This window comes from Budorcas taxicolor, chromosome 7 (assembly GCF_023091745.1).
Source record: "Budorcas taxicolor isolate Tak-1 chromosome 7, Takin1.1, whole genome shotgun sequence".
NCBI classification, from domain to species: domain Eukaryota; kingdom Metazoa; phylum Chordata; class Mammalia; order Artiodactyla; family Bovidae; genus Budorcas; species Budorcas taxicolor.
In genome coordinates this window covers 30,429,259-30,446,076 of record NC_068916.1, presented here as the reverse complement: position 1 = coordinate 30,446,076, position 16,818 = coordinate 30,429,259, and positions in this window count along the sequence as shown.

Below are 16,818 nucleotides of genomic sequence, written 5' to 3'. Positions count from 1 at the left end.
AGACTCACACATTGAAACGTTGGTGTTCCCATCAAGACTTACACACTGTGTTAGTGAGTACTCTCTTCATTGCTCTGAGAATACGAGGAATATAATAGTAACAGGAGCAGTCATTATAGGGAACTCACTACATGCAAGGCATTGTGTTAAGTACTTCATATGTGGTATTTATTTAATCCTCAAAGTACTTTAGAATGGAGATACTATCATGATCTTTCCTTTACAGATGAGAAAACAAAGGCTAGGAGGGATAGAAGAAAACTTCCATGGTCATGCAGCTAGTAGACTGTGTAAGGAGGACTCCTCAACTATTTCTCAGAAAAATTGAGTCAACGCAATAGTAAAAATAAGATTGCGGGAAAGTCCTTATTAAATGCATCATATGGTATGTTCATCTTCCCTTCTCCAGATCATGCTTGGAAAGCTTGAACTATTTCAAGTCACACCTAACTAGTAACAACTACATTTGATAAGTTTATTTTATAAACCACATTCACCCAAGAGAGCTGATGCTTACAGCATATGGCAGATCATTATCATCTGGACAGCTTAGAAAGCAAAGGTGCTGCATTTACATGGTAGAGCTGGGATTTATAACCATGACTCCTGTCTCTGCCATCAGCACTTCCCCCTGACCTCCACACAGCAAGTCTGGGAGGTTTCTCTTGGGGAATTTCTTTTTATTTAAGTCTCAAACTATTGTGACTTATTGTTGTTGCTGTGTTCTTTTAGCTAGTCCATCCTTTAGTGAATCATTGATACAGTTTGGGTTCTCTGTTGAATATGTCTCTTGAGAACACAAAATAAAATTACTTGCTGTTGTTCAATCACTAAGTTGTGTCCTACTATTTGTGACCCCATAGTGTGCAGCACGCCTGGTATCTCTGTCCTTCACTATCTCCTGGACTTTGCTCAAACTCATGTCCATTGAGTTGAGATGTCATTCAACCATCTCAATGCTGCCCCCTTCTCCTCCAGACCTCAATCTTTCCCTCAGCATCCGGGTCTTTTCCAATGAGTTGGCTGTTTGCATCAGGTGGCCAAAATATTAGAGCTTCAGCTTCAGCATCAGTGCTTCCAGTGAATATTCAGGGTTGATTTCCTTCAGGATTGACTGGTGAGATCTCCTTGCAGTCCAAGGGAATCTATGCTGTTAATATATCATTACAGATATGATACTTTAACAGTTCATTATAACTAACTTCATTTTCTTTGGTCATGCATACATTTACACAAAAATCATTTTTCTTTATGTAGAAAAAGAGAACATTTTCAATAACTGCATTAAAAGCAATGATTCTGAGAATTTCCCAGAAAAAGAATAATGATTTTGAAGAAAATAATATAATGACATTATTATGTTTTTCATCTTTCATGGCCTGTTCAAATGCTACCTCTTTTAACTTTTCTACTCTGAAGTATTTCTATTTTGGGGGCAGCATTATAGTATTTTTAATATTCCATTATAGTCCTAATCTCAAAGTACACCTTGTGCAGGTAAATTTGTATGCAGGACTATTTAGATTAAAACCCTCCTGTCTTAGTCTTCTCCCTCTCCTTCCATATCTAGCCCTTTGCCTGGTGTGTGTGTGGGGGTGTATGCATGCTTGCTGAATTGTGTCCGACTCTTTGTGACCCCATGGACTGTAGCCTGCCAGGCTCCTCTATCCATGGAATTCTCCAGGCAAGAATATTGGAGTGGGTTGCCATTTTCTACTCCAGGGGATTTTCCCGACCTAATATTGAACCCACATCTCCTACATTGGCAGGCAGATTCTTTACCACTGTGCCATCTGGGAAGCCCCAACCAGTTTCCTAGTACAAAATGTTAAGTAAGAAGTAATCAAAAGTTTAATAGTGAAAAAATACATAAGCCTTAATTTAAGATTTTTTGTTGGATATATAATTAATAAATGGTGCATGCCAAATGAGAATGCAAGTCTACCTTAAGATTGATTTTAAAATAGAAAGGAACATATAAGTACTTTAAAATATAACTAAATATGTTACAGTAGAAGCAAAATGTGAGTTATAAGTTATGACTATGTGAAATTTATGTAAATGAATTAATACATATTCTCCAGTAATACTTTAAGATTTTAGAATCTTGATACCATGAGAAGTAACTTTATTCACAAAAATTCATTGCACAGAGAAGTAAAAGTGTAAAGTTTAAGAATTCTGTTGAAGGGGTTATAAATTACCACCTTAAAAAAATAGGATGTTATTATTTTAAGATAGAACTTCCCTTGTGGCCCAGCTGGTAAAGAATCCACCTGCAATGTGGGAGACTTGTGTTCCATCCCTAGATTGGGAAGATCCCCTGAAGAAGGGAAAAGCTACCTAATCAAGTATTCTGGCCTGGAGCATTCCTTGGACTGTATTGTCCATGGGGTCACAAAGAGTTGGACACAACTGAAGCTTCAATAGTATGTGAACCATGAACTTCCAGATGTCCAAGCTGGATTTAGAAAAGGCAGAGGAACCAGAGATCAAATTGCCAACACCCGCTGGATCATCGAAAAAGCAAGAGAGTTCCAGAAAAACATCTACTTCTGTTTTATTGACTACACCAAAGCCTTTGACTGTGTGGATCACAATAAACTGTGGAAAATTCTTCAAGAGATGGGACTATCAGACCACCTGATCTGCCTCCTTCTCAGGAAGCATCAGTTAGAACTGGACATGGAACAACAGACTGATTCCAAATCGGGAAAGGAGTACATCAAGGCTGTATATTGTCACCCTGCTTATTTAACTTACATGCAGAGTACATCATGAGAAACACTGGGCTGGATGAAGCAAAGCTGGAATCAAGATTGCAGGGAGAAATATCAATAACCTCGGATATGCAGATGACACCACCTTTATGGCAGAAAGTGAAGAGGAACTAAAAAGCCTCTTGATGAAAGTGAAAGAGAAGAGTGAAAAAGTCGGCTTAAAAGTCAACATTCAGAAAACTAAGATCATGGCATCAGGTCTCATCACTGCATGGCAAATAGATGGAGAAACAATGGAAATAGTGAGAGACTCTTTTTTTTGTGCTACAAAATCACCACAGATGGTGACTGCAGCCATGAAATTAAAAGATGCTTGCTCCTTGGAAGAAAAGCTCTGACCAACTTAGACAGCATATTAAAAAAACAGAGACATTACTTTACCAGCAAAAATCCATCTAGTCGAAGCTATGGTTTTTCCAGTAGTCATGTATATATGGATGTGAGAGTTGGACTATAAAGAAAGCTGAGTGCCAAAGTATTGATGCTTTTGAACTATGGTGTTGGAGAAGACTCTTGAGAGTCCCTTGGACTGCAAGGAGATCCAACCAGTCCATCCTAAAGGAGATCAGTCCTGGGTGTTCATCGGAAGGACTGATGTTGAAGCTGAAACTCCAATACTTTGGTCACCTGATGCGAAGAACTGACTCGTTGGAAAAGCCCCTGATGCTGGGAAAGATTGAAGACAGGAGGAGAAGGGGACAACAGAGGATGAGATGGTTGGATGGCATCACCAACATGATGGACATGAGTTTGAGTAAACTGTGGGAGTTGGTGATGGACAGGGAAGCCTGGTGTGCTTCAGTCCATGAGGGTCACAAAGAGTGACTGGGTCACCCCAATCCATGGGGTCACAAAAAGTCGGACACAACTGAACGACTGAACTGAACTGATTTTAAGATATTTTATGTAAGCCTTATGATAACCACAAGGAAAAATATGTAGCAATTATGCAAAAGAACATTGTAAAGTAATCAAAACATACCAATATCAGAACACAATTAAAGACAGCTGGGTAAGAAACAAGGAACAATGGGTCTACAAAACAACCAGAAAACAAAGTGGCGATAGTGAAGTCCTCACCTATTCATAATTGCTTTAAACATAAATGTAGTATTGATCAAATTCTCTTATCAAAGGACTTAGGATGACTGAAAGGATAAAAAGAAAATCCATGTGCTGCCTACAGGAGACTCACTCTAGCCTTAAAGAAGACACATGGACAGAGTGAAGGATGGAAAGTCATTTCAAGCTAACGGTAACTAAAAACAAGAGAACAAACAAGGGTTGCTATACTTGTATCAGACAAAATAGACTTTTAAAATGGTATACACACCCACAATTGAATATTATGCATCTATAAACATGAGAAAGTGCTACCATTTGTAACAACATGGTTGGACCTTGAAGACATTATGCTAAGTGAAATAAATCAGAGAAAAACAAATAGTATATGATCTCACGTGTGGAATCTTAACAACAAAGCAAACTCATGGAAAAAGAGATTAGACTGTTTATGGTTACCAGAGGTTGAGGATGAAGGAGGCAGAATTGAATGAAGGTGGTTAAAAGGTACAAATCTCCAGTTATAGGAGAAATAAATACTAGGGATTTAATGTACAACATGATGGCTATAGTTAAGACTAGGCCTCTCTGGTGGCTTAGATGGTAGAGAATCTGCCTGCAATGCAGGAGACCCGGGTTCTATTCCTGGGTTGGGAAGATCAGCTGGAGAAGGGCATGGCAACCCACTCCAGTATTCTTGCCTGGAGAATCCCATGGACTGAGGAGCCTGGTGGGCTACAGTCCATGGGCTTGCAACGAGTCAGACCTGACTGAGCAATCAACGCTAATAGCTAACGCTGCTGTATGATAGATAGGAAAAATTTTGAGAGTAAATTCTAATTTCTTTTTTCATTTTATTTATATGAAATGATAGATGTTTGCTGAACCTATTGTGATTGTATTTCACAATATATGTAAATCACACCATGATATTGTACTCCTTAAATTTATACAGTGATGGTATCAATTATTTATCAGTAAAATTGGGGGGAAAACCCAGTGCAGTGGTGACACAATGCATATATGTTAGTACATATTCAATAACTTTAGAATGGACTGTTGTACAGACATAATGCCAATTAAAGAATAAAGAAAATATTTATGCTTTCCCATCTCATTATTTTAATAGAATGTTTCAACTTTGAAATATGTATGCTCTCAAAATTACATCTTCAGTTCTCAGAATAAAGTCCTTTCTGGAAAATTATGTGATTAAATATATAAAATAAAATACAGCATTTTAGAACTTGTAAACACCTTAAAGATCATATAATCTAAACCACTCAATTATATTATTTATTAATATACTGAAAAGAAATATTAAATTATTATTAAACATATAGTGAAGGTTCTTTCATATCCCAGGAGCAATGACCAGTAACATTTTCCTGGGTCAGTCTTCTTGAATTTCTGTTCACAAGCACATGTTTATTTAACAGCACCAATGCAAGCTGGCTATAAAATTGTGATCAGTTCAGTTAGTCACTCAGTCACGTCCAATTCTTTGTGATTCCATGGACTGCAACACGCCAGGCTTCCCTGTCCATCACCAAGTCTGGGAGCTTGCTCAAACTCTTGTCCATCGAGTCGGTGATACCATCCACCCATCTCATCTTCTGTCGTCCCCTTCTCCTCCTGCCTTCAGTCTTTCCCAGCATCAGGGTCTTTTCCAGTGATTCAGTTCTTTGCATCAGGTGGCCAAAGTATTGGAGCTTCAGCATCAATCCTTCCAATGAATATTCAGGGTTGATTTATTTTAGGATTGACTGGTTGGATCTTCTTGCAGTCCAAGGGGCTCTAAATAGTCTTCTCCAACACCACAGTTCAAAAGCATTAATTCTTTAGCATTCAGCTTGGCTTGCAGTAAATCTTGGAGATAATTTTCTGTTACTATATGAAGATCCATCTCATTTTGTCTTTTAATATGAAGTATTTAGACAATGGTTACAAATATCTTAAAAACATTCACCAGGTAAAATGAACAGATATTAACATTATGTTGCTTTTTAATCTTTGCCTTTTTAAAAATTCATTTTTGGTTGCACTGGGCCCTGTTGCTCCATGCAGGCTTCCTCTAGTTGTGGTAAGCAGGGGCTACTGTTCCTTACTGTGTGAAGGCTTCTGCTTAGTTGCCTCATGGCATGGATCTTCCCAGACCAGGGGTTGAACCTACATCCCCTGCACTGGCAAGCAGATTCTTAATAAGAAGGTGTGATCTTTGCCTTTTAAGGAAAAATAGATCATTTTGTATTTGTCTTAATCTCTTTTACTCCCTGTCCCCCACTTCCTTTTGCTTTTTGATGATTCTCCTAAATGTTCACATTGTTTCACATTCCTGCCCTGTCCGTATTGTTTTTTAACTTCTGTTACCTATGTGTGTTCCATAAACAACTTACAGCCTCATTTTATATATAACTGAATGTTCCATAATGGAATTGTAATTGGTTCATTGAGTAGTCTCTAATCAATAAGATGTAAGAATAAATCCATGTTGCATTTCTTCATTCCTTTTACTCTGTTAAATCTCTCCGATGCCTAACTATATCCTGGGCAGATGTCAGAACTTTCCAGGTATTTTGGCTTATTGAAATTCTAATTTCATTTTTTTTTCTAACTTTAAATTTTTTTCATTTTATTTTATTTAAATCTTAACTGTTATGCTTTATGACACTTTATTAAGATATAATTTATATACACTGTTTTCAAAATATTAATGATTACATCAAGAAAATTGAGAATTTCACTGTACAGTGGATTGCACAATACTGTGTGTAAATTGTATAAATACATTTCTACACGTGGATCTGCCTATGTGATCACCACTCAGATCAAGAAATAGAACATTCCTCACTCCCAGGAGTGAGACAATATCCCTTGCTGCCCTCATCCTGAACAAAATGTAACACTACTCTGACTTCTAACAACATTGATTAGGTTTCCCTATCCTTATCTTTCATATAAATGAAATCATACCATGTAATATCTGGCTTTTTTCACTCACATAATGTTTTTGAAATGTGTCCATGTGGTTACATATATCAGTAGTTCATTCTTTTTCTTTTGGGTATTTTTGAGTGATATTATATGAATATTCATAATTTGTCCACTCTCCTGTTTGTGTTATTTCTGATTTTGAGCTATTATGAGTAAAATTGCCATGAACAACTTGTAGAAGTCTTTCGGACATCTGCATTCAATTTTCTTGAGTAGATGCCTATAAGTGAAACTGCTGAGTCATAAGATTATATATGTTTAACTTTGTTAAAAACTGCCAAACACTTTGAAAGTAGTTGTCACATTTTACACTCTCCACCAGTGATATATGAGGACTCTAGTTACCACATTTATTTCAACACTTCATGAAGTTAATCTTTTTTATTTTATCCTTTCTGGTAGGTGGGTAAAAGTATCTTATTGCAGTCATTTTTCTATATTTTTATGGGAAAATTTAAAAAAACGTGGTTAACAGTAACTATTGCTTGTACCTGCACAGACTCTCTAGAAGGATGTAAAAGAATCTGAACATGCTGGTTTTCTTTTGGTGAGGATTGGTCGGGAAGATCCCCTGGAGAAGGAAATGGCAACCCACTCCAGTATTCTTGCCTGGGAAATCCCATGGACAGAGGGGCCTGGTGGGCTACAGTCCATAGTGTCGCAAAGAGTCAGACACGATTGAGCAACTGAGTGCTCACTCACGAGCACAGAGGGCCCCTATTTTGCTGGGACACTGGTAAGGGAAGTAGCTGTCTCCCCCTGTAACTTGTAGTTACTTTTGAATATTGAACCATGTACATGTTTTATGTATTGAAAAAAATGAAATTATTTTTTTTGATGCCAAAAGAGAGAAGTTTATTTTTTTTATATATATATTTTTACTTTATTTTACTTTACAATACTGTATTGGTTTTGCCATACATTGACATGAACATGAAAAAATGAAATTATTTTTAAAAATTAGTTATGGATAATGAAGCTGTGTGATGCTCCCAACCCAGTCCAGGCTTGTGAGTTGGGGGCTTCTGAGTGGGGAGAAGGCACTGGCCTGCCCTTTGACCCCAGTTGTTAGTCTCCCAGTAACACTTTAGAGTATGATCAGATTCGTTTCTGGGAGCCTCCCCCTCCTCTCTCTTCCTGCCTCTAGCTCTTCTCATTGTCTGAATGAGGTGAGAGGGAGAGAGAAGGAAAGGGACAGATGTAGCTTGCTGTCTTTCTGTGTCCTCTTTCGGGGTTGTTGTAGTCTCTATAATACAGGCTTGGTTGCATGCTCTGTAGCAGGCCCAAAGACACCTCCCTCCTGAGTCACATGTGACGTTTTAGTGGGATAAAGGGTGATGAACTTGGGGAACCTTCCCCTTGTACCATTCTTTGATACAGAACATCCAGTTCCAGCTTGACTTCTTTCTACCCTCCTCAACTCTAATCCCTGGGGTGGGCACTGGGGACCAACCTGTAGCCTCTCCTTCATGGGCCTCTCTGTGGGTTCCAGCAAGATTAGCTCAGGCCCATCCCCCTTTCATCGTGCCCCCTGACCCAAAGAATCATGTCGGTAGGTCCTTATCTTTTTTGGAGAAAGAATTCCACAAAAAGACACTATAAAGCAGGCACAGAGTTTACTGGAAGCACAGGGTATGCAAAGAGGACAGCAAAGCAGTTTATTTAGAGGAGAAGCAAAGCAGAAACACACACCCAGAGAAGAGTGTAGGCATCTCCCTACTGAGCACATCAGAGAGGTCATTAAAATCATGTATGTGGAGCAGTTCTTCTGGGTCCTTGTTCTCCTCTGGTCAGCTATCTCTGCTCTTTTCCAATATCCAACCTGCCTTAGGGCCCTTCCTGATATGTGTGCACACTTTTTGCCAAGATGGATTCCAGCGTGGGGCCTACGAGAGATTGACAGCACCTATTATGGGGTGGTGCCCCCTCTCTTTTTGATCCCCAAGGAGCTTTCCTCTGCATGCGCTGTTGCAGTGGTCTCCTTGATCTCAGGAGTGACAGATGTGGTCATCTTATCTTTTTACTTTGGCACAGCTCAGCTCCTGCCATTAACTTTGTCCTTGAAGTGTCAGGGGAAAAACTAGGCTCCAATTTACTCCGCTTGACAAACTCCAGCTGCTCAGGCCAGCGGCCCATCTACCTCTTCCCTCAGATCCTCATACATCTGGTGGAGATGCAAGCTTCTCCTCTTTGTTCTCGTCCTACTTTTTCTCATCAGTTCTCTCTTCTTGCTTAGGAAGTTGCATTCATTAAATCTAAATGTGACTTAGCAGATAGTCAGTAGAAGAATGAGATGACAGTCTCTCCTCTTGCAAGCAGTATCAACTTGATGAACCCTTCACACCAGGATCACCAGTTGGAGAAAGGGATGTGAGAGAAGAGGGAAGGAGAGGAAGGGGAGAGAAAAGCCCCAGTGCCCTTCTCTAGGTCAATGGCCCAGAGATCCAATAATTTCTTCCTCCTCATTTCCCTAATCTTCTTACATATAATGCCTGAGTTACATCTTTTATAGGTCCATTTCTGCTAATTCTTACTAATGCCTGTATGTATATAACCACATATGGACTGCTCCTGAATGTGTGTTCTAGTCTTAAGTCCTGTGATCTTGTTAACATGCAAAAACAGAATCGGGAAATCCACATGGGGTCTGAAATTCTGTATTAAAAACTTTTTGTTGTGGTAAAATCTCCATAATGTAAAATTTGCCATCTTAACCATTTTTTAGGGTATGGTCAAATGTCATGAAATACATTGATATTTTTGAGTAACCCTCATCACATCCATCTCTAGAACTCTTTTTCACCTTGCAAAACTGAAACTTCATACTCTTTAAACAGTAACTCTCTGTTGCCATTCCCCACAGGCCCTAGAAACTAGTGATCTACTTTCTCTATGAATTTGACTACGCTAGTTGTGTCCAACTCTTTGTGACCCCATGGACTGCAGCATGCCAGGCTCCTCTGTCCTTCACTATCCCCCAGAGTTTGCTCAAATTTATGTCTACTAAGTCAGTGATGCTATCTAACCATCTCATCCTCTGCTGCCCCCTTCTCCTTTTGCCATCAATCTTTTCCAGCATCAAGGTCATTTCCAATGAGTCAGCTCTTTGCATCATGTGACCAAAATATTGGAGCATCAGTTCTTCCAATGAATATTCAGGGTGTGCCAGTACCATACTGTTTTAGTGACTGTAGCTTTATAGTATACTATTAACTCAGAGTGCATTCAGCTTCCACTTTTTTTTTTCCTTCTAAAGATTACTTTGGCAATTCAGGGTTTTCTATGGTTCCATGTAAATTTTAGGATTATTTGTTCTAGTTCTGAAGAAAATGTCATGGATATTTTGATGGAGATTTCATTAAACCTGAAGATTGATTTGGATAGTAATACCATTTTAACAATACTAATTCTGTCAACCCATGAATACTGTTTATATTTTTATTTATACCATCTTCATTTCCTTAATTAGTGTTTTATACTTTTCAGAGCATAGGGCTTTCACCTCATTGGTTAAGTTTATTCTTAAGTATTTTATTCTTGATGGGATTTTAAATGAGTTTTTCTTTTTTTACCTTCTCTTTCTAGTAGTTCATTTAGTGTGTAGAGAGGCAACAGATTTCTACATATTCATCTCACATCCTAAATCTTTACTGAATTCATTTATTGTAATAGTATTCAGATGGAAATTTAGGGTTTTCTATAAGTAGTATCATGTCATCAGCAAATAATAACAGTTTAAATTCTTCTGTTTCAGTTGGATGCCTTTTCTGTTTCTTGTCTCATTGTTGGGTCTGGGACTTCAATACTATGTTAAACGTAAGTGCTGAGAGTGGGCATCCTTGTCTTGCTCCTTTTTTGAAGGAAAAGCTTTCAGCCTTTCACCATTGAGTATGATGTTAGCCATGGGTTTGTCATAAGTGATCTTTACTTTTTTGAGATGTGATCGCTCATATTCCTGATTTGACTAGAGTTTTCATTGTGAATGATGTTGAATTTTGTCAAATGCTTTTTCTGCATCTATTGAGATGACCATGTGATTTTTATTCTTTGTTTGCTAATGTGGTGTAACAGCTTGATTTGTCAATGTTCCACCACCTCTGTATCCCTGAAATAAATCCCACTTGATATACTGTTGAAGTCAGTTTGCTTATATTTTGTTGAACTTTTGCATCTATATTTATCATATATTGGCCTGTAATTCTTTTGTTGTTGAATTTTTGTCTGGTTTTGGTATCAGGATAATGGTGGTGTCATAGAATGAGGTTGAGAGTGTTCAGTTCACTTCTCTTCAATTTTTTTGGACTACTTTGAGAAGAATAATTATTAGCTTTGTGTGTGTGTGGTAGAATTCCACTGTGAACCTTTCTGGTCCCAGACTTCCAGACTTCCTTTCCTGAGAGTTTTTTAATTACAAACTCAACCTCACTACTGCTGATTGGTCTGTTCAGATTGTCTGTTTCTACCTGATTCAATCTTTGAAGACTGTATGTTCCCAGAAACTTATCCATTTCTTCCATGTTACCCAATTTGTTGGCATATAACTATTTATAGTAGTCTCTTAAATTTTTCTGTATCTCTGTGATGGCACTTATAACTTTTCCTCTTCCATTTCTTATTTTGTGCATTTGGGTCCCCCCTTCTTTTTCTTGATGATCCTAGCTAAAGTTTTACAAATTTTTTATGTTTAAAGAAGACAATCTCTTGATTTGTCTCATATTTTCTTTTTTGTTTCTTTTGGCGAGGGGGGGGGTGTCTCTATTTTATTTATTTCCTCTCTGATCCTTATTACTTCCTTCCTTATGGTGGATTTTGGCTTTGTTCTTCCTTTTCTAATTCTTTTAGAGGGTGGGTTAGGTTGTTTAATTGGTAACTTTCTTGTTTCTTGAGATAAGCGTGTCACACTATATTTTACTCTTGGAACAGCTTTTGCTGCATCCCGTAGGTTTTGGAAAGTTTTATTTTAATTTTTCTTGAGGTATCCTGTGATCTCCTCATTAATTTCTTTATGGACCGACTTTTTTTTTTAGCATATTGTTTGGTCTGTGCGTGTTTGTGCTTTTCCCATTTTTCCTCTTTGTGGTTTTCCTCTTTTCTTCTTTATCCAGCCACCTCTGTGGTCAAAAGAAGTGCTTGATATAATTTATGTCCTCTTAAATTTATTGAGACATATTTTGTGATCTAGCATGTGATCTGTCCTGGAGAATGTTCCATGTGTTCTTGAGAACATGTATTCTGCTGTTTGGGGCTGTAATATTCTGTAGACTTATATTAAGTCTAACTGGCCCATTTAGGTCCTCTGTTGCCTCACTGATTATCTATTTGGATGATCTATTCATTGAAGTCAGTGGCATGTTAATGTCCCCTACTATTGTATTATTGTCAGTTTCTCCCTTTTGTCTGTTAATATCTGCTTTATATGTTTAGGTGCTCCTCTGTAAGGTGCATATATATTAGCAAGTGTTACATCTTGCTCTTGTGTTGATCCTTTTATCATTATATAATATCCTTCTTTGTCTGTTGTTGGTTTTTTTTACTTTGTTTTAAAGTCTGTTTTGTCTGGTATGAATTTGCCACCCCAGCTTTCGTATCATTTCTGTTTTCATGAAATATTCCTTTGCTCTTATTTTCATTCTGCATGTGTCTTTAGCTCAAAAGTGACTTTCTTGTAAGAGCATATGGATGTGATTTGTGTTTTTGTTTTTTTCCCCAAATCCAGTAATCCCCCCCGGATGTCTTCTGATTGGAGCGTTTAGTTGATTGTCCTTTAAAATGATGATTGATAGGTTTGTACTTATTGCCACTTTGTTACTTGTTTTGTGGTTTTGGTAGCCCTTTTGTTATTTTCTTCTTTCAGTTTCTTCTCTTGTGGTTTGATTATTTTCTTTAGTTGTATATTTATGTTTTCTAGTTTTTGTGTATTTTTGTATGTTTTTGATTTATGGTAACAATGGGGTTCATATATGTTGACCTATAACTATATCTACTTGTTTTAAATTAGTAATCATTTAAGTTCAAACACATTTTAAAAGATACACATTTTTTAGTTCCTCTCTCCCACATTTTATATTTTTATGTTATTTTATATCTTCATGTTGATCCCTTAACTGTTTGTTGCAGTTTTATTTGATTTTATAGTTTTTTTTTCTTTATACTAGCTTACTTAAGTGGTTGATCCAGTCTTTACTATTTATTTGCCTTCACTAGTGGGATTTTTTCCCTTCCTAAAAAGTTTTACTTCCTATTATAACCTTTATTTTTCACTTAGAGAAGACCCTTCAACATTTCTTTTAGGGTCTGTTTAGTATTGATACACTCTTAGTTTTTGCTTATGCAAGAAGTTCTTTATCTCTCCTTCAATTCTGAAAGATAATTTTGCTGGGTAGAATATCCTAGGTTCTAAGGTTTTCCCTTTCAGCAATTTAAATAGACCATGCCACTACCTTCTGGCCTTCAAAATTTCTGCAGAAAAATCAGCTGATAAACTTATGAGGATTCCCTTGTATGTGACTCTTTGTTTTGCTATTGCTCCCTTTAGAATTCTCTCCGTATTTTTTACCTTTGTCATTTTAGCTGTGATAGTTTTGCTTTGGATCTTTTGGGATATCTTGTTTGAGACACTCCCTAGTTCCTGTACCTGAATATCTGTTTCCTTCTTCAGGTTTGGGAGGTTTTCAGACATAATTTCATCAAATGCATTTTCAACCCCATGCTCTCTTCTCTTTCTGGGACCTCTATAATGCAAAGGTTGGTATGTTTATTGTTTTTCCACAGAGTCCCTTAAACTGTCCTAGTATTTTAAAAAGTTATTTTCTCTTTGCTGTTCTGATGAGATAATTTCCTGTATTCTATCTTCTTGATCACTTATGCATTCTTCTCTATGATGTAGTCTGTGTTTAATCCCTTCTAGTGTGTTTTGATTTCAGTTATTATAACTTTAGCTCTGATTGGTTCTTTTAATTTTCTAGTTCTTTATTAAAATCCTCACTATGTTCATCTATCCTTTTCCCTAGTTAAGTAACCATTCTTATTACTAATGTTTTGAACTGTGTTATCTGGTAAATTATTTATGTTTCATTAGTTGTTCGTTTTCAGAGTATTTTTCCTTTCTTATAGAGTAGTATATTTATTGTTATAATGTAATTTCCCCCTAAATGAAAACATGTCCATTATCAAAATACAAAAACATACACATATATGGAGGGGAAAAGTGACATTTGTTCTTTTTGTATTTCTTTTCACCATTAATGATTTGGTATGCTGTATCCTTCCCAACCTATTTCTGTGAACTTACCAAAATATGCAACTGTGTGCATTTATTTTTATATATATTGAACATATAGGCACACATATATAGTATATACATTATAGGTATCACATTACACATTCTGTTCTGTAAGCCAATTTCCCTTTTAATATATCATGCATGTGTGCATGCTCACGCACTTCAGTGATGTCTGACTCTTTGCAGCCCTATAGACTGTAGCCCCCCAAGCTCCCCGGTCCTTGGGATTCTCCAGGCAAGAATACTGGAGTGGGTTGCCATGTCTTCATCCAGATGATCTTCCCAGTCCAAGGATCAAACTTGCATCTCTTACATCTCCTGCATTGGCATGGGTTTTTTGTTTTTTTTTTTTAACACTAATACCAGTTGGGAAACCCCTTAATATATCATTCAGTTCAGTTCAGTCTCTCAGTCATATCCGACTCTTTGCAATCCCATGAATCACAGCATGCCAGGCCTCCCTGTCCATCACCAACTCCTGGAGTTCACCCAAACTCATGTCCATCGAGTCGGTGATGCCATCCAGCCATCTCATCCTCTGTCATCCCCTTTTTCTCCTGCCCTCAATCCCTCCCAGCATCAGAGTCTTTTCCAATGAGTCAACTCTTCACATGAGGTGGCCAAAGTATTAGAGTTTCAGCTTTAGCATCAGTCCTTCCAATGAACACCCAGGACTGATCTCCTTTAGAATGGACCTTGCAGTCCAAGGGACTCTCAAGAGTCTTCTCCAACACCACAGTTCAAAAGCGTCAATTCTTTGGCGTTCAGCTTTCTTCACAGTCCAACTGTCACATCCATACATGACCACTGGAAAAACCATTGCCTTGACTAGACAGACCTTTGTTGGCAAAGTAACGTCTCTGCTTTTCAATATGCTATCTAGGTTGGTCATTCCTTCCAAGGAGTAAGCGTCTTTTAATTTCATGGCTGCACTCACCATCTGCAGTGATTTTGGAGCCCCCAAAATGTTAATGGCCAGTTGCCCCCCTCATGATGCGTTACCAGTTTACATTACATAATTTTATTTTATATTGGAGTATAGCTGATTTACAATGTTGTATTAGCTTCTGCTGTATAGCTAAGTGACTTAGTTATACAGATATCAATTCTTTTTCAGATTCTTTTTCCATATAGGTTAATACAGAGTATTGAGTAGAGTTCCCTGTGCTATACAGTTGGTCTTTGTTGATTACCTATTTTATATATAGTAGTATGTATATTTTAATCCCAAACTTTTAATTTTTTAATTACTGTTTAAAAACTTTTTTTGTACTTTCATTTTATTATTTTGTTTATTTTCTAATTGGAGGAAAATTGCTTTACAATGTTGTGTTGGTTTCTGCACAACAGCAATGTGAATCAGCCTTAATTGTACATATACCCCCTTCCTCTTGAGTGTCCCTTCCCCTCATCCACCCCCCAGGTCATCACAGAGTCCCAGGCTAGGTTCCCTGTGTTTTATAGGAACTTCCCACCAGCTATCTATTTTAAGCATGGTAGTGTATATATATATTGATGCTACTTTCTCCATTCATCTCATTTCTCCTTCCCCCAGGGTATGCACAAGTCCAGTCTCTATATCTGCATCTCCATTCCTTCTCTATAAATAGGTTCATCAATACCATTTTTCTAGATTCTATATATATATATGCATTAATATATGATATTTGTTTTTCTCTTTCTGACTTCACTCTATGTAACAGGGTCTAGGCTCATCACTAGAAGTTACTCAAATTTGTTTCTTTTTATGGCTAAGTAATATTCCATTCTTGAGAGCCCCTTGGACTGCAAGGAGATCCAACCAGTCCATTCTAAAGATCAGTCCTGGGTGTTCTTTGGAAGGAATGATGCTAAAGCTGAAACTCCAGTACTTTGGCCACCTCATGTGAAGAGCTGACTCATTGGAAAAGACTCTGATGCTGGGAGGGATTGGGGGCAGGAGGAACAGGGGACGACAGAGGATGAGATGGCTGGATGGCATCACTGACTCGATGGATGTGAGTTTGAGTGAATTCCAGGAGATGGTGATGCACAAGGAGGCCTGGCGTGCTGCGATTCATGGGGTTGCAAAGAGTCACACATGACTGAGCAACTGAACTGAATGGAATATTCCACTGTGTATATATAACACGTATTCTTTATCCATTGGTCTGTCGATAGACATATAGGTTGCTTCCATATGTTGGCTGTTGTAAATAGTGCTACAATGAATATTGGGTTACATGTGTATTTAGAATTGTGGTTTTCCCACTAATACACATATACCCAAACTCCTTATTCCTCCAACACGTTCAGTTCAGTTCAGTCGCACAGTCGTGTCTGACTCTTTGCGACCCCATGAATTGCAGCACACCAGGCCTCCCTGTCCATCACCAACTCCCAGAGTTCACCCAAACTCATGTCCATTGAGTCGGTGATGCCATCCAGCCATCTCGCCCTCTGTCGTCCCCTCCTCCTCCCACCCCAATCCCTCCCAGCATCAGAGTATTTTCCAGTGAGTCAACTCTTCACATGAGGTGACCAAAGTATTGGAGTTTCAGCTTTAGCAACAGTCCTTCCAATGAACACCCAGGACTGATCTTCTTTAAAATGGACTGGTTGAATCTCCTTGCAGTCTAAGGGACTCTCAAGAGTCTTCTCCAACACCACAGTTCAAAAGCATCATCACAGTCCAACTCTCACATCCATACATGACCACTG